Source organism: Empidonax traillii, unplaced genomic scaffold (assembly GCF_003031625.1).
Source record: "Empidonax traillii isolate 1590-97213 ecotype Southwest subspecies unplaced genomic scaffold, ASM303162v1 scaffold1018:size752740, whole genome shotgun sequence".
In the NCBI taxonomy this organism is placed as follows: Eukaryota; Metazoa; Chordata; class Aves; order Passeriformes; family Tyrannidae; genus Empidonax; species Empidonax traillii.
In genome coordinates this window covers 312,518-330,615 of record NW_020956211.1, presented here as the reverse complement: position 1 = coordinate 330,615, position 18,098 = coordinate 312,518, and positions in this window count along the sequence as shown.

Here is an 18,098-nt window from a genome sequence, read left to right as displayed (position 1 = left end):
CCCCCAGGGAATGGCTGGAGCTGTGTCAGGGCAGGCTCAGGGTGGATCTCAGCCAAAGGTTCTTCCCCCAGAGGGTGGTTGGCACTGAACAGGCTCCCCAGGGCAGTGGGCACAGCCCCAAGGCTGCCAGAGCTGCAGGAGGGTTTGGATGATCCTCTGGGGCACAGGGGGGGACTCTTGGGGCTGAGGGTTGGGCTGATGATCCTTCAGGGTCCCTTCCAAACTGGGATATTCTATGATTCTGTGATTCTGCCATCTTTCTGCTCTGTGTGTAGCCATGTCCTTGAGCTCTGTGAATCCCAGTTTTGGAACAGAGTACTGCAGAACAACATGGGAGCAGCAGCTTTTTCTCAGACCAGAGGAGGCACATGGAATCACAGAAAGGTTTGGATTGGAAGGGACCTGAAAGCTCATCCAGTCCCACCCCCTGCCATGGGCAGGGACACCTTCCATCAGCCCAGGTTGCTCCAAGCCCCATCCAACCTGGCCTTGGACACTTCCAGGGATCCAGGGGCAGCCACAGCTTCTCTGGGCAACCTGTTCAACCAGGCAGCTGCCAATGTTCTTACTTTTTCTCAGTCACTCCATTTGCATAACAAATGGCTGAGTTCAACTGATAGATCAGGGATATTATTCCTACCTGTAAACAGAGAAATGCAACTGCTGTTTTAAATTCATCCATTATAATTGCAGCATTCTGGAAAAAAAAATGCATTCATTTCCTAATAGGGATCACAGATTCCAAATTATAGAACTGTGTAAGTCAAAAAGGAAATTTGAGCCAGGCAGGCCAACGTGTGCCACTGTCTTTACAATTTATATTTACTTGCTCTACATTTAGAATAATCCTTCTCTTCCCCCAGGCCTAGCACAGACAATTTATCAATTTTACAAAAATTATAAAGGCAGCAATAAATAATAATAATAATAATATATAACAACTGTGCTAGTGATGAATTATAAAGCAGAGAGTGGAAAGGGGAATGAAACCACAGCACAGAAGCCAGTTTGCAGGGCTGAGTACACAGGCTGAGCTATTTTTCTGGCATTATGACAATGAGGAACATTTATGGGAGTTTGCAAACAGCTTAGAACACAAATCATTTTGTTTCAGGTTATATTTATAGGGCTTAGTTAAGGGTTTTTTAGTATCCATTAAAATCCAGTGTTCAGAGGTTTATAGCTCAGCTGTTAAGGTCTTATCCCTAAGGATCAATTGTTTTGGGTTGTTTGGGGAATTGTTATTATCATTATTATTTTTACAATTCCATTTAACTTGTTTAGGCTAATGTGAAGATAACAGAACTCAAAAGCTAAAGAGTTCTTGTTTGAGAAAGAAGAGAAAAGGTGGTTCTTTGTTATTTATGTTTTGTTTCAGATTCACTTTCTACAACTATTTTGATCTTACAAATCAATTGAATGTCTCTTTGTGTGGGTTTCAGTAGCCATGTTGTGCTCAGAGATGCTGCAGCCTGCAAAAGAGAGCAACCCCTGCACGGTGTTATTGATGTTGTGTTGCTGCTGCTGCTGCTCTCTGTTCGTTGCTGCAAGAGAAAATAAAAATAATTTTCAGCTGGAATGATATAATTTTTCATAGGTCATGCGCTTTAGTTGGTAGAAGATGAGATCTGTGTTGAAAACAGGCATGGTGTGTCTAGGGCGTGATCCAAGTCTTAATGCTGTTTTCTTCTTCTTTATTTACCAAGACCAACATTCTCTAAGGAAGATGCTGCATTATCCTGCACACTGGATAAACACACACAGTGAAAGGAACCCAATCCTAGGAATGTTCCCTTTAATAGCCCAAAGAGATGAAAAGTAGAGGGCTGACAGGAGAAGAGACTTAGTGACTTGCCTGGGGTGATCCTGATAGCCAGTGACAGAGGTGGATCTCCTGAGTCCCAGCCCAGAGCTATCTTTCCTCCATCATCTTGCTTTTCAACCCACAGTGAAGTATTTTTGGTGAGAGGTGAATCAGATCCAAAGAGTATTGCTGGATCACTCCCAGTTAGGTGGATATGGAGGGTTAAGGACCTGACACATAGGGAAAAGGGCAAATAAGATATCTGATAGTTGTGTTTCATAAACAAACACAGGGGCAGTGAACTGTGTATCTTGAGAAAAAATACTTTAAATTCTCAACATGCACCTATCTGTAGAATTAATACCGTGGCTGTCCTTATTTAAATCCTTTCCTGTTGTATCCACCTTCCTTTGGGGCAATATTTCCCAGCTGTTTCTTGTTTCATTCTAAATATTCATGACATTAATTCTATTTAAGTCCTGTGCTGTTATCTGAGACAAAATGTCAACATTTTATGACAAACTACTGTATCCACTGCATAGAGTGTCCCCAAGGAACCTGTTTGCTGTGGCTGACTATCAATCTCTGATGGAAAACCTGATTGACACCAATAAAAGCTCGGTAGTTTTCATTTCCCCATTTAAAATGATCCAAACAGCTCAATAGCCATCCGAGATCTTTAGAGTGTTTTTAGCCTGTACATAATTCATCACCTCAATTATTGTGCTTTTTTAACATCTAATTTTGGAGTATCAGAACTTCTCCATCAGGTCAATAGAGCATGCAGCTCTTTTTACCCTTTCCTCTCATGGTGCAATCACACAGGACCCAGGTTCCTTTTGGGCCCTGGAGAAGCACCTTCTCATCCTCTTTGCTTCCTGCCACAACCCTTTTTATGGATTATTCTTTTTACTTGGCTGTAGGAACTGTAAGCTCTGGACTGTCCAAGATCTGTAATACATGCAGTGGAAAACAAGTTGTTGCCTCCAACCTCTTGATTCTGTTTCCCAAGTTAACTCAACCCTCACTTAGTTGTTGGTTTGTTGTGGTTTTTTTTTTTTTCCTTTTGTAATTTCTATTTCTGGCCGCGAAGAAGAAAGGAAGGAACTCTCAGACCCCAGACTGCGAATGTAATGCTGACAGCAAGAAAAACATTTAAGAGGAGTCTCTGTGAGGTACTTGAGGTCAACATTTGGCCATCTGGCAGTTGGGAACAGCCGTGTGTGAAGGCACGCCAGGCACCTGCTGAAGGCAGAGCTGCAGCAGCAAAGCCTTCGAAGATTTGCTCGCCGCTCTCAGCCCTCGCTTGGGTTTCATTTGTAGCTTCTCTTATCGAGCACAATTTCCAAATGAGGATGGTTGCTTCACTTTAAGGACGTACAAATGACTTGCCCTCACCTGTCAAGCATGATCCTTGTATTTTACCAGGCCCATTATGAACGCAATCTTTCTGTCGAAAATTTGCATACCTCCTTTCTTGAAAAGTAATGACAGCAATTTCTTTCCCTCCGCTCACTTTCTGAGTGTCTCATTTAACAGCACCTGGGAAACCGACAGGCGCAGAGATGAGAAGTGAAAGAGAGCAGTTGATTAAATCATCATCAAGTCGGGCCTCAGAAAGTCAATTCTGCTTCCCGTCTGCAATGATATCCTTTTATCTTAAAGTAATGAGCTATGGCACTTTTGCATCCGGTAATGCGATAAGTTCTATTAGCATGTTCCATTTGCTTCACAAGCAAGGGCAAGTCATTTCAGCAAGCTCATATCACTGCAATCAAAGCAATTGGCTTCACAGGCAGAGAAGAAAGAGGAAAGGCTCAGGGTGATTTTTATGGATCACAACACAGTGGAAAAAATAGATTCTTGTATTATTTTAACCCATAACATGCTTTGCTTCTTGTCCATCAAGGTATTTTTATTTCATTAGCCTGTAAGTACGTGGAAGACTCAAATTCCAAACAGAACTCATGAGCTAGGACCAAGAGTCCTGAGAAATAGGAACCTTTACTTATACAGATAACACCCTCTAGGGCAGTATTAGGCACTGACTTCATTAACCACTGATTATTTTAAGTCTGGGCTGCTGAATTAGTCCACCAGGACAACTGCACATTTGTATTATTATTTACTATTATTTATTTTTCGAACCCTGACAAAGTACTCATGAGTTGAGAGGATGCTAAAAATGACATTACACCCTGCAAATTGTCATCAGTTGAGAGGATGCTAAAAATAACATGACACACTGCACGTTGCCTACAGCCAGCAAGGCAGGTAAGGAGGCAGCAAAAGTGCACTCTGAGTGCCAGAGCCAGAGGCATGGAGGCATTTTTTCACGTGAGTGTTGAGGAGTTGAGGCAGAGGCTTCATCCTGCTGTTGCAAAAGAGGAATGACTTCCTAAAATCAAGATCTGGGGGGATGTGGCCCTCAGTGCCTGGTGCCCAGTTGGTCTGGTGGCATTTGGGTGCCTGAGGTGCAGCAGTGATGTGTGGCATCCTTAGTTTTCCAGTGATTCATCTGGAAGGCACATTTAATCCTCCACTGACACTGGCAGGAGAATCGTCCTGCTCTTTGGGGGTGACTGGATGGGCCTTAAGCAGATGTGGGAATGCTGGTGGATGGCACTGTGAGGAAGCCACTGGGAGTGATAACTGGAGGAAAGATGTTGCACTTTCCCAAGATCCACAGTCCCAGCTCAGTTTCAGGGAGCAAAGGAAATGTGTTTCTGACAGGGCTGGTTTCTCTCCATCCTTCTCCAGGGCTGTGCCTGGAGGTGCCTGAGGATGCCAGTGACGTGTCCCTGGGGTGACACAGAGCCTGGTGGGACAGAGGGGCTCAGCTCTGTCCCTGGCAGCCCCCAGACAGGTCTTGCTGCTTCCCAAGCCATGCCCAGCAAGCCCCCCAGTCCCTCCTACTGACATGCAGCTGCCAGCCTTCCCCTGCAGGGGATACCCCTGGAAATACAGGAGTCAACACAACAAAATCAAACCTCAGAACAGGACGTGTGTTTGGGTGTCTTTTTGGAGGGGAACCCCCCTTCAGTTCCTAAGGACATAAACACATCCTATAGAAATAGAAGGTCCATCATCTTTATCACGGATAGTAATTCAATAGAGTTTTCATTTTAATACTGAGAATATAATTCTTTTCTATCAAACCACTGTTTTGTTGATGGTAGAAGTAAAAGGAGCCTCTAATTGTGTCATTTTACTATGTGAAACAATCATAAAAGTCCTGGGAGTGAGGAATTAAAAAGAGTTAGAGCTGAAAGTTCTCAGTTCTGAAGTTTGTCAGTTTGTCATTGGTGGGGAGATGGACATTGTGAATGTCAGTGGCTGAGGTCTGGGTTTTCCCTCCCATTTTCTTCAGATTTCTGAAGGGGGCCAAGAAAACTTTGGATGCCCAAGGCTGATATGTTTCATCTGAAGTGAAGTATTTTGGATAAAATGGAATTCAGATTAAAGGTCAACATTGCAATCTTTTGTTCAGACTAAGGTAATTTGTGTAAAATGGGACTTTTTGGTGAATAATCTGTAATTTTAGCTTTTGAGAAGGCAGACCTTAAACTTCGCAGACCATCTCTGTTTCAGAGTCATTCTTTACAGTGAATCACAGTGGATAATGGTGAGGAATTGCTAAGCAGACTGTGATGTTAACCAATTTGTGAGATGCTATATATAAGATTCCTTGGCAAGGAGCTCCATGCTGAATGCTACTTGCAGGCAAAGTCACAGATAGGAAGGAAAAGAGTGGAAGGAATCCTTGCTCTTAGTTTCTTTGTGACTCTGCCTGTCTCCATTTCATCAATTAGAAAATTGCCCATTTATTCCCTGTCTGTGCCTCCTTTCATCTAGGAGATGTTTTTTCCTCTCCTTTCTTCTTGGAAGCAAAGGTCTAATTGTATAGCTAAAATACCATCTTTGCCCTTTCCAGGGCTGTCAGTTTGTCACTGGTGGAGAGATGGACAAGAATATTGTAAATGTCAGTGTGAACATGGCTGAGGTCTGGGTTTTCCCTCATTTTCTTCAGATTTCTTTTCAGCAGACAGATGAGTAGAATCACTTTGTTCAGGGCTGGCGTTGCAGCAGCACTGACTCCTTTGGTGGCAATGATAAATGGCTCCAAGGTATGAAATAGCTGTTCCAGCAAAGTCCATTGAGCAGAATAGAGAACAATGCCCTCCTCAATGTCATTGTACATGAGATATTCAATGATTGCCACTTTTTGCACAAGAATGTGTTCAATCAGCAAAGTGCAGAGAAATCCAGGGTGTTGCTTCAGCCTGAATGAGCTGGTGAGGTGGCACAGACCTTTACTCAGCGTGATTTGGACCAGACTCTTCTCAAGTTATTAAAATGGGCTCAAATTAGAGCTGCAGCCACGTAGGGTGTCTGATTTTTGAATCGTGGCATTGGGATCAGGCTCATTCTGTGGGTGCAGTGGGAGATGTGCTGTGCATTTTAACTTTCCCCAGCCGGGGCAGGAGGCTGGGGAGGTGCAGCTAATCTTTACCCTGATCTTCAGTTTTCCTTTTCTCCTGCAAAACTCCACAGCAATTATACCTCCAGTGGGAATTGGAAGGTTCTTTTTCCACTTCCCACTGCAGTCACATGTGAGCAGATTCTGTGCGTCTGCTGCTTCCACAGCCCTGACCGATAGCAGGGGTTCAGGAGGTTCAAGCTGGGGCTGAAAGAAGAGTTTTATATTTTGTTGGTAGAAAGAGCTCTTGAGTTTGTTCTCTCCTTACCTGGGGCTGATTTTAGGAATAATTATTTGAATTTTGACCGCAGCACACTTATGAAAATGCAACTTTCTTGGGTCATTGACTGTTATTAGCGTTTCTTGAGCAGGAAGTTGCAGAAATACTGCAAGAGGAAGCTTGAACAACTGGCAGTTGTGTGTCAAGTGATGTGAAGGCTGGTGGCCACTTTGGTTCTCAAAGGTCTCGGAACAGTTTAAGTGATAACCATGAAAACTTTGTGCAAGTCACTCAGTCTGGTCTTATTATTACCCCTGATTATGTAGAAATTGGGAGCAACCTTAAGGTTTCCATATGTCCTGTAAGGTTTTAATCTCTGGAGCTAATTTTGAACAAGCTTTATTTGTCCTTTGAAAAAATTTTGAGTCACTTCTGGCCAATACAAGACTTTGAATTGAATTTGAAAAGCATAAAATAGCTATTTTGCAGAATCACTGAGGGGCCTGTCAGGCTTTGATCTGAAAAGATCTCACAGCACTTTGGGCCATGCACATTTAAGAACTTGGCCATGGGGCTGTGGGTGCTGTGGGTGCTCAGCAGTTCTGCTCCCCTGGCTCCACCTGAGCTGGGGGATGGACGGGGCAGTTGTGGGCGTGGAGGCCAAATTTGGACATTTGGCTCTGGGCTCTTCTCAAGCCTGGCCTGGGGTGCCTGTAATCAGGCACAGCTTGTGTTCAGGGCAGAGACAGTGAACGCCTTGAGCCTGAGAATGAGAGCAAGAAGCCTCTGTTTGCTCAGGTGTAAAATGTGTCTGCAGCCTCCTTGTCCTGATTTGTCACATTATCACTCGCAGCTTCCAGTGGAGCTGGTGGCAGTTCTCCAAAAATCGGGTCATGCTATCTCCGAATGATATTTTGGATTCCCAGTTATTTTCAGAGCATTTCGAGGCAGCCTGTGCACAGAGCCATGGTTTCCTGACCCAAGACATGGGAGAGCACTGAAAAATGAGCTTTTTGTAACAGACACGAAATGCTAAAACTCAGCCCAAAGCTGAGGCCAGCACAAAGTATTTCCATCACTCCAATTCCTAAACAGTCTGGTGTTCTGAGAACCACAAAGCACTTAAATCATTTTACTTCTTCCTGTGGCTCTGGGAGGTAGAGGAATGCTGGAGGAACTGAGGAACTGAGCGAGCAGTGCAGACTCGAGCCTTCAAATTGACCAGTAATTCTGAATAATCAACTTCACGGTTGTCAGCTTTGGTTTCCAAGGTGTGTTCTCCAACTGTGGGTAGCAGTGAGGCTGCAGGAGGTGGAAACACCTTGTGCTTTAGCACCTTTGGGGAGAACAGGCATCCAAAAATGTGAAGGATCACATCAGAGCTCAGGACGCTGGGGCTGTGTGTGAGTGCCTCAGTGCAGACTATCAGGCCTGGGACGAGCAGTTGCTCCAGTTCTGTTTCCAGCTTGGGTAGGAAACATCTTTCTTCTCCCTTTTTGGCATTACCCCTGCACATGAATTGTCTGATTAGTGGATGTGCAGAACCCGTGGTGTGAGTGTCCTGCACACAGACATGGGCAGGTGCTGCACATAAACACAACCCCAGTGCAGTGCTTAGAGCCCTTTCCTGCTCTCCCTCCTTTTTGTTTTTCCCCTCCAGCTTGTCCATAAAATGCTGCTGTTGGCCCAGGAAAGCGCTGCTGGACGGTGGGTCCTTCCCTGGTGTCCAGGCCCTGTGGGTGAGGGCAGTCAGTGCCCAGTGCAGGGGCTGCTGCTGTGCCCACAGAGCCGGGCTGGGCAGAGCTGTTTGCTGAGCGCATTTATTGCCTTTGCATAATTTATGAACCGGAGGGGTTTGACCATCATTCGTCTCTGCCAGAGGCTGGCACGGAGGGCTCTGGAGGCTGGAGCTGTAAATTGGATGGTGCACTCCTGCTGAGCTCACAGCAAAGTCCTGGGGTCAGTGTGGGAATTTAATAGCAGGAATGCAAGTGTTTCCTCCGAGTGCCATGTGGGCTCTGAGCAGCAGAGGCTGTGCTGGCAGCCACGGTGAGTGGCCAAATCACGGAGCTGTCAGTCACTGGGCACGCTGTGGAGGGAGCAGGAGCATTTTTAATCGGCTTGGCATCCGTGTTGCTTCCATAATGGACACCAGTAGGTCTCAGTCCTTCGCCATATGCTTAGCTCTGGAGACAAGGTGCTGCTGGGTACAGCAGTAATTATTTGATGTGGAATTAAGCAGACCTTGAAATTAGACCTGGACTGTCGGAAAGCAGCAGGTTTAACACTTTGGTGGACACAGCTTCCCACCGGCACCACTCGGTGCACTCTCTGCGGATCCACTCGGGTTCAGGATGCTCTGCTGGCAAATTCAGATGTCAGTGCTGGCAAGCTCTCCTCTCCCCAAGTACCTCCGTGCTGCAGGGAACACAAAACCCGGAGATTTTCCAAGCTTATGAGATGGGAAAAGCTACAGCAGAGGAGAGATTCCTTAAACCAGGCATAAAATGGGGGAAAGGAGAGGCAAGCAGAGCAGGGTGAGCACAGCTGGGTCACAGGACACGTGCACAGGAACTCTGTGGCTAAAGGGGAATCATTCTGGCACTCTTTGCCCACTTTATTTTGGATTCAGGTGTTATAATCAGGACTTGGAGCTTGCCTGGAGGGTGGGAAGAGACACAAACAAATGAAGCAATTGCTCCTGAGCTGCCTGGTTTGGGGATGGGCCTGTGCAGGGCTGAGGGTTGGACTCGATGATCCTCATGGGTCCCTTCCAGCTCAGGAGATTCTGTGATTCTGTGCTGGGATTTTAATGGATGAAAATCCAGGGGCAGGTTTGCTTTTTTTGTAAATGTGGGGCCTTGCTCACCCTCACACCAAAACCTCATGTGGGCAGTCATGATGAAGTCAAAATGCATAATATTTATGGGGTAAGGTATGATACTTTATATCAAAGCCATACTGTTCCAGAAATGTGCAGTTTTCTTTTAGTCAGTTAAGTGCACTCTTCACTCAATTGAACATGGAGTTTTTCAAAATTCAAGCTAAAATTGTCCCATATCTTCATGTTCCCTCTCATTTGTTTGCGACCAGAGTATTTCGGTGCAACTAGTGCTATATCAATCATTTCAGTTATTAAAAAAAATCACTTCCATTTCTATTTGGAATTAGCTGCAAGGAGATTGTAATTTTATCCAGTCTTTGCTTCATTTAAAATTAGTTGGAAAATATATAGAAGTAGTTCCAGCTCTAATTTGTTAGTATGTAGCTCAGTGGTGTGGGGAGGGCACCTTTTCACCCCCTGTTCTGATGAAGACAAGGAAAAAGGCCAGTGAAACAGAAAAGTTATAATTAAACAGCCCATAGATGGGTTGATTTGTGCAAATCAAGTACATGTATTTGTGGGTGTATTTGGCTCTGTCTATTCACATCCCACTGTAGAGTTAACCTTTGGAATTCACAAAATATAACTAATTTCAAAGCAATTTGGTTGTCATATGAAAATACTCAAAGATGCATTAAGTATGATATAAATGCAAAAAGGGCTTAACTGAGGGCTGTAATAACCCAACACAGTCAGCTGGTCCTGGGGCCCCTGTTCCTTAGAAACATCTGCCATTTGATCTGCAGAGGTGTGAGTTCACCCTTGGGTGATACAGGCAATTCACTCCTCTGGAACCCAAAATTATAGATTTAAACAAACCAAACCAAACCCACAGAACGAGGTGCAGTTACCCAGACCTGAGTGGGATGGATCAAACCTCTGGTTTCTTCAAGTCCCATTTCCAGCACAGCTCTTGTTCTTGTAGCAAAATCTAAACGTGGTTTGTGTTTCTGGTGCTTATCCCTAAGGAACCTTGACTGCTCTAGTCCTGCTCTATTTCTACTATAGTAAAAGTTATTAAAAAGTTGAGCAATGGCAGTTGATAAATACCAACTAGTTTGATAGCATCGATTTTAAATATCAATACTATTTTATGGTATTGTGTTTACTGTTGGCATGTTCTTGCTTCCCTGTGAGCTCTGAATCCTTTAGCTCAGCAGCAGTAAGCAAAGCCACAGGTTCAACCTTCCAGGTGCTGCTGGAAAGGGGCAGCCTTGCAGATGGGATGGGCAGACCTGAGCTGTGTCCATGCCCTGCTGCCTGAGGAGCCTGTGGAGCTGATGGATTGGCGGTGTGGGGAACACTGCCCATCAAAGCAAAGCAAACCAGTCCCCTACAACTGCTTTCATTCTCCCCTGATCCATCTTCGGTGTCTAAACGTGCACCATCAGCTCCTGTGCCCGTGGACTGAACTGACAGAGGGTTTTGCAAATGGCTTTTGGTGTTTGCAGTTCGATGTGTTCATGATTCAAGCATATAAACGTGTCCTCTTCACAGCAAGGGGGGAAATTCCCTCCATACAGCAACTGAGCTTGGTCCTCAAGGTGCCAGAGGTGATGCCCAACGTTTATGAGTTACCAGCTATCTTGTTCACAGAAATATTTCTCCTTGTTTTTTTTCTTTTTGCTGCAGCAAGTTTTTCTTACCTGTGCTTTTTCTCTATTTGTGTTTCAGTGTGACAGCGACAGCGATCAAGAAGAAAAGGTAAGAAAAAAAATCAGTATGGGAGCAAAATTAATTTGTTGGCTTTGTTGGATTCCCTTATTCCTCCTAATCTTTTACTTCTTCAGCGTTTCTATTTGGACTGATCTAAAGCATCTCTACACAGAGAAAACACGTTCTATAATTTAATTTAATTTTGGAATAGACCTCCAAGGAAAGAGAATTCTAATGAATATTTTGGAGGCTGCACAATTCATCTTCAAGCATGTTGATGCCTCAGTTTGTGTGGGTTGTTTATGAACACCAGTCTCACTACCAACCCTTTCCATGGCTACATTTCCCCTTGGAAGTTGTAACAGCAACTGAAGCTGTTTTTAACCCTCACATTTGCACTTCTTAACACTTATTTAACCACTGTTAACACCTGTTTTGCTTCTCTGCAGGCAAGGGTCTGCAAATTCAAACTGAAGTGTTGTGGTTGATATATCTATATCTATATCTATATCTATATCTATATATCTATATCTATATCTATATCTATATCTATATCTATATCTATATCTATATCTATAAAAATATATTTTTTTAGAAACAACATTTGGAAACTGTACATTAAGTCAAGTGACACAACTTGCTGCTAATTATCCCCCTAGTTTTGGGTTTCTAAATGAGAAAGGGAAGAATGTCACGCTGAAAGAGTCAGACAGTGGTCTCCAATGCTGTTTATTGTTTAGAAGGCTCAGAGTATTGAAGAACTGGTATCCACACTGATGCATATTTTTATCCATTATTTTATGTTGTGAACAGACTAACCTTTCTTTGGCAAAACTGAAATAATCATTGCAGAAAAACTGGTATGATTTCTTTATTTCCAGGTTGGATTTTGTGACTTTTATTTGTATGTTGAGCCTTAAGGGATGTTTTGATAATGTAATGACTTTTGCCTCCTCTTTCTCTGGATAAATTGGGGGATGGAAGTCAGGGGAGGGTAAAATAATGTCAGAAAATATTGTTCCTACGATAATGTTGAATTGTTTAGAGTTTCATGAGTGGTTCTGTTAACTAGCTCCAAGGCAAGCCAAGAAGAGGAGAGATGACCATGCTGGTGTGCAGCTCATCCAACAGACAAGTACAAATATGTTGTAAAATCCACAAGGAAACAATGAACACAGAAATCACCTTTCATGAATTTAATCCGTTTTCTACAGGATTTATGTAGCAGGAAGACAAAGAAATTCTCAAACCATTCTGCCTATAACCACCAGAGCTTTGCCCTTCAGCTTTTCCAGTAATTTCCCAAGTAGAGGATTTTTCCCTCATGTTTCTTAATAATTTGCTAACTATTTTAAAGAACCTCTGTTTACTTTGAACTGCAGTGATTTTCCTTGCATAAGGGAACTAATCACTGGAGTTAATCAGTGTGACAACAGAAAGGGGAGGTTTTGTTGGGTTTTTGCACAGAATATTAACCTGCACTTTTCGATATGAATTTTTAATGCATTACCATTACATTCCATCCTGTGAGGTGATTATTCATTTTCAGGATGTTCCTTATGCAGTGGAAGATGATAAACTGAATTTCAGCTTCTATGTTTATGGCACCCAGAACTAAAAGTGTAATTTCCTGTCTCTGCTGCATTTATGGAGCTGAACCTCTGGCTGTTTCTGTGAATATTTCTGCTGCAGCACTCCTGTATAAAAAGGCAGAGAGGCAGCTTTTGGGGATAGTGGGGGTTCAGGATACTTTCCAACTACACAACACAAGAGAAACTCGGGATTGTACCTCCCACAGAATATCTCTGCGGGCAGGATTTAAAATCCAGATGAGTATTTCATCTCTGTGATCTATATTTTGTCTTCCCCCTAATGAAATGAGATTAAGTGCAGATCCAAATATCTCTAATAATTTAGTGTTTTTCAAATCCCAGAACCAGAGCCAGCTTTAAGCCCTGTAGCTCAGGCCCAGTTCTAACAGGCATATTTATTCAGGCTGTGCTGGCAGCCCAGGCAAAGATCTAAAGGCCTTGTTCTGCTGTTAATTTGAATTCAGCATATGTAGCCTGTTATAAAATGCGAGACATCATCATTTGAGCAGGTCAAGCATATTCAGATGAAGACAAATGGTGCTTATTTGATTTTCTTAAAATCAGGAAATGAAAAAAGTGCTCTCTGGAGAAATCATGTTCTGCCTGACTTAGATGATAGACCAAGGCATGTACCCCAGATAAGAACAGGCGCTCGTCGCTGGGTTTTATCTCTGAAGGACGGTGGGGACTGTCAGCTCGCTGACATGTGCATTATCCATGTCATTTTAAACAAAGTGACCTGTAGAAAAGTGCACTCTGCCGTGACGTGATAATGGGCTGTTGGATGACAGGTAAAGTACACACTATAAAGGAGGCTGTGCGTTATTCCTTTGTTTAACTGACAAGTAGAAACTTCTTTTCTTCAGACAGGCAGGATCTTTTAGATCTCTTTCAATAGGGCCCAGAAGATTTTTTGAATTCCTGCTTGAAATAAAATAACGTTTTTCAGGACGAAAAATTCCTGTGAGCACAAGGCCTTGGGGAGAAGGGAGGGCGCCAGATCTCTGTGCAAGAGGTTGATTGTTTCACAAACAGTGCCCAGCATCCCCACTGTCCATTAGAAACCCAGGGAGCTGAGGGTGCTCAGCAGGACTAGAAGTTCGAAGATCCTTGACCCAAATGTCTTATATCATGGTGAAGGTATTGGCCTCCAGCTGTGGAGCTGCTCTAATATTGTCAAATTGCTCTTGGTCAGACCTCACTCAGTGTGTTCTGAGGATTGTGGGGCCTGGAATGTTTCTGGGAAGGTGAGATCTACTTTTCTTTAGGGCTGTCTCTTGCAGATTTTACCACCCTGCAGGATACAGAATATAGGGTGTATTGCTGCAAAGGAATTCTGTACTCGGTTTTCAGAAAACACAAAGGCAGCAATTTTGCTTCATTTAGGATCTTTGAGGGCAAACTCACAGTGATCCTTCTGGGAGATCTATGAGAGGTACAAGTGATGCATGACAGGTACGTATTTCTACCAGAATAAATAAGACCTGGCATCCAGAAAGACAGACCAGTGCCTGTGAATGAAAATGGGCAGATGAGTCTGATGAAAGGTGTGGGGCAGATGGAGGGGCTGAAACATAAGTGGGTTCAAGTATGACTGGGTAGATCACTGTGAAGTAGGAGGATGCAGGAAGGAGCAGGACGTGGGAGGCTGAGGAGCAGATGGATGGTGAGTGGTGGCAGAGTGGGAAAGGCTCTGTCTCCTAGGCTGGCAGTGTTACTTTTTTCCCCACTTGAATGTGCACCTCTGTGGCTGTGTAAATCACAGTGGGTGTCTGATCTCTGTTAGGTGATGGCTGTGCCTCCAATCCATCTTCCAGAGCCTCTAATTGGGAGCCAACAGACAGAGTCACTTTCTGTCTGTGTCTGCCCTCAAATGAGACATTTCTCCAGAGGTTTCTCAGGAATAAGAAACAAGAATATTTAATTGAAAAAACGATGCAGCCCCTGCTCAGCAGTACTGTAGCTAAGGCTATGTCAGCATCTCAATTTTAAATGACATGTTTTGGGTGGGTAATTCGTCTATTTATACAGATTCATGCTCCTTCAGTTTGACACACAGGACTGGACTGGAGCACTCAAAGCAGGCATTTTGCTCTCCTGTTGCTAAAAAGCCTGAAGAGGCAGCAGGTGTGTCTGTGGGGGGAGAGTGGACTTGGAAGACTTGAATCAGAGTGAGAAGCATTAATTCTTAGAGAGATGTCATTTTCCATCCTGGGATCCTTTCAGCAAATGCCACTGGGATTTCTTACTGAATCAGAAAAAAAGTATGGATCCCAGGGGAACTCCGATTTTCTCCATTAAAAAGTCTGTCAGTCTTACTCTTTGAGCAGGTCTCCAGAGCTGATAATCTAAAATTAGGGCAAGCTATTGCACAGCTGACAAATTTAAGTGCAACTGTATTATCTTTTGATATCTCGATACAATCTTTAAGACTATACCCATGGTAATTAATACAGTATTAAAAGCATAAGTGCAAACAATAATTCATCTTCTGGAAATCAAAGGAAATCTTGTTTGGAAAAGATATACAAAGAGCTTTGATAAGGAAGTCAAATGCTAAAGATGAGGTAAGGAATGAGGTCCTGTTTTGTTCTCTGTCTCTACCGCTTCCTCTCACCACTCTGTTTAATTAGACTGATTTTAAAATTAAAGGCTCAATCTGAGGCACTTTTGAGATTTTTCACTTCTTAGGAAAATGCTTCATTGATCCAGGGTTTGCAGTGTTCCTAGAGCTGTTACTCAGGCCTGATTCAAGAGGAGAGACCTTCTCCTTGCTGGAGAATCCAGCAATCCAGCAATCCAACCTTGATGTAGAACTTAAAAAAAAATTACTGCAACTGAGGATTTAATTCTGGGTGTATTTTAGGAGTACCCACTTAGTTCATGAGGCTCTTGAATGCCATTAAAATGTGACCTTCCAGGGCCCAGCAGTGTCTGGCTGGGGATGGCTCAGCCCAGGCCCTGCCTGGTGTTCCTGCTGAAATGGGCTTTGCTTTGGGTGGCCTTGGTGTGGGATGGGAAGGGAGGACAGGGGTTGGTCAAACCAGTGGCTAAATTTGCAAAGTGTTGATGCTGTACCTGCCAAGAAGCCTGTGCTGGTGGGAGTCTGTGCTGGTGTGTTGCTTGTCAGACTTCATTATTTCTCTCTTTGAAAGAAAATTTTCTTCTTTGAAGAGAAGAACATTGAAAGCACCATGAGAGCTGAAGAATGATATTTTTTGGCTCAGACTGTTTTTAATGATAATGCTGATCTATTTGATTGCTTATAAACCAGCTATGAAGCACAGATTATGAAATGGGAAATACCATAAATGACTCTGCTATGCCCAGCTAAAAGGGATGGCCATTTGTGTATATCTAAATACACACCAAAGCTTCCTACCTGCACCCTCTGTATGTTCCTGCAGTGCTTTTGGTCAGTTGTTTTGAGAATGGACTTTGGAGAGATGTTTTGGAGCAGTATTTTGCAGATGTGTGTCACTCAGTTTATTACACCGTATTTCAGTGTTTGGTAGTTAAATATCCACTCATAAAAGTGTTTATATGTTTATGTATGGTTTTGTGTAGCTGCTGTTTCTAGATATGTTAAAAATCCCCACAATTTTTAACCCAACTTTACAAACTAAACTCGCTTAGGTAATAATAAATGCTCTACTCAATCTCTTCCAAGAGGAATTTAGGAAGGGCCTTCTTAAACCTTTCAGCACCACAGAATAAGTGCAAAGTTTGTTGGTCGTGAACTTCACGAGCCATTTCCTCCTGCCCAGCAGATCTGCAGTGCCCTGCCTAGTTGTTTCTGTGATAAATTTACAAAACATCATGTTTAGCTGGGCTGGCCCAAGGGGGTGAGGCTGCTCTGTGTTCCCTCCAAAATACGTGCAGGGCACATCAAATTGTCCTTTCTTGGGCAACAGAAAGAGCCCAGAGCAACCCCACCACAAACTGCGCTGCAAAACAGAAGACCAAATTAAGCAGCTGCTTTGCAGAGGGCTGTGTTCTGTGTATTCTGTAAAAGCTGGATCATAAATGGATTAAATGGTGATGAAATTGCTTTATGCCATCATATATTACACAGGACTACATTTGTAGATGAGAGCAATCCGCTCTCGTGGTGGGGATTTTTTAGTAGGATGCTTGGAAACAAAACTGTATTTGGGATATTTGGGATAATTTTTCCTCACCCCTGGGAGGAATGAGGGAAGGAAGGGTTTGAGTAGCACTTGAGGGGTAAAATGCCCCCCTGGATGGTGCCAGGGCTGCAGCAGAAGGACCTGCTACCTTTATAGATGGCCACCAGCATGGCTATACAGTGATACAGGAAAATCTGTACTCTTCTTAGTGCTTAAAACTCAACCAGGGTTTCAGTTTGGTGTTTATGCACTGCTGATGTACAAATAAAAAATTATAATTTACTTAGTCTGAAAAATTTTGGTCATAAAGGGAACTCTGAGAATTTATTGAGCTGCTGAAAGAAGGGCATGTCATCAGGGCTGGGTTTTTTATCATCCTGTTCTCCACACTTAAATACGGGTGCAGGTATAGGAAGATGGGGGTGATTTTTAGGGGAAAACTTCAAAATGAGAAGTGTGTCACCTCCAGTCTAGTAAGACAGCCTGAGTCTTGGGTTGTGTGAGACATTCCCTGGCTCTCCCAGCCAGGGAGCAGAAAGGAGCCTTGGGGAACCAGAGGAAAGGTTCCTCTGTGGGGTCAGGGTGACGTCAGGTCACAGGACGCTGCTGTCTGACTTGTTCAGCACGTTAAGGACAGAATTAGATAAATCGTTTCTTGTTTCTCATTTCTCGGTGCTGCTCCTAAAACTGTTTCTGCAAAGCCAGGATGTTTCCCATCAGGGCTATTTATGTTGCATATTTGTACAGGTGTTGTCTTTTTAACTTTGGAAAATGCAGCACCTTAAACTTGCCCCAAGGGTGAAAGATCACGCAGACTTTACAGGCCAGCGAGGCTCAGGCAATCAGGAAGTATTTCTTACTGTTTAAGGCCCATTAGGAGGAAAGAGAAGACTCCTTTTTATTCATTTGATGTGCCACATAGAGGGTCCCCACAGCTAGAGTGGTAATAAAACCGGGGCTGAGCGTGTTTGTTGTAAAAGATGATGTGTTTGGCACCGAGGGGAGGGAACACGTTGTTTACAGGCGTGGGACGAGCTCTGGGGGCCCCGTTTGTCCCCTCCTTTGTCATCTTTGTCGCTCGGCACCGCGTTGTCATAGGTAACCTATCTCCTCCCTCCCCTGCCCTCTCTCCCTCCCCCCCGCCCTGCTCCCCTTATCCTTTTTTTTTTTTTTCCTTTTTTTTTTTCCTTTTTTTTGGTGCCCATTTTGTGTAGAAAATTTGTATTTACTTTGGGAGTGTAATTTGTTCCTCATGGATAATGTGACCCTTAGCGGAGCTGGATCATGGGTTAGTTGAAGTGATATTTTCCGCTAATGGTAGTCGTACATCAT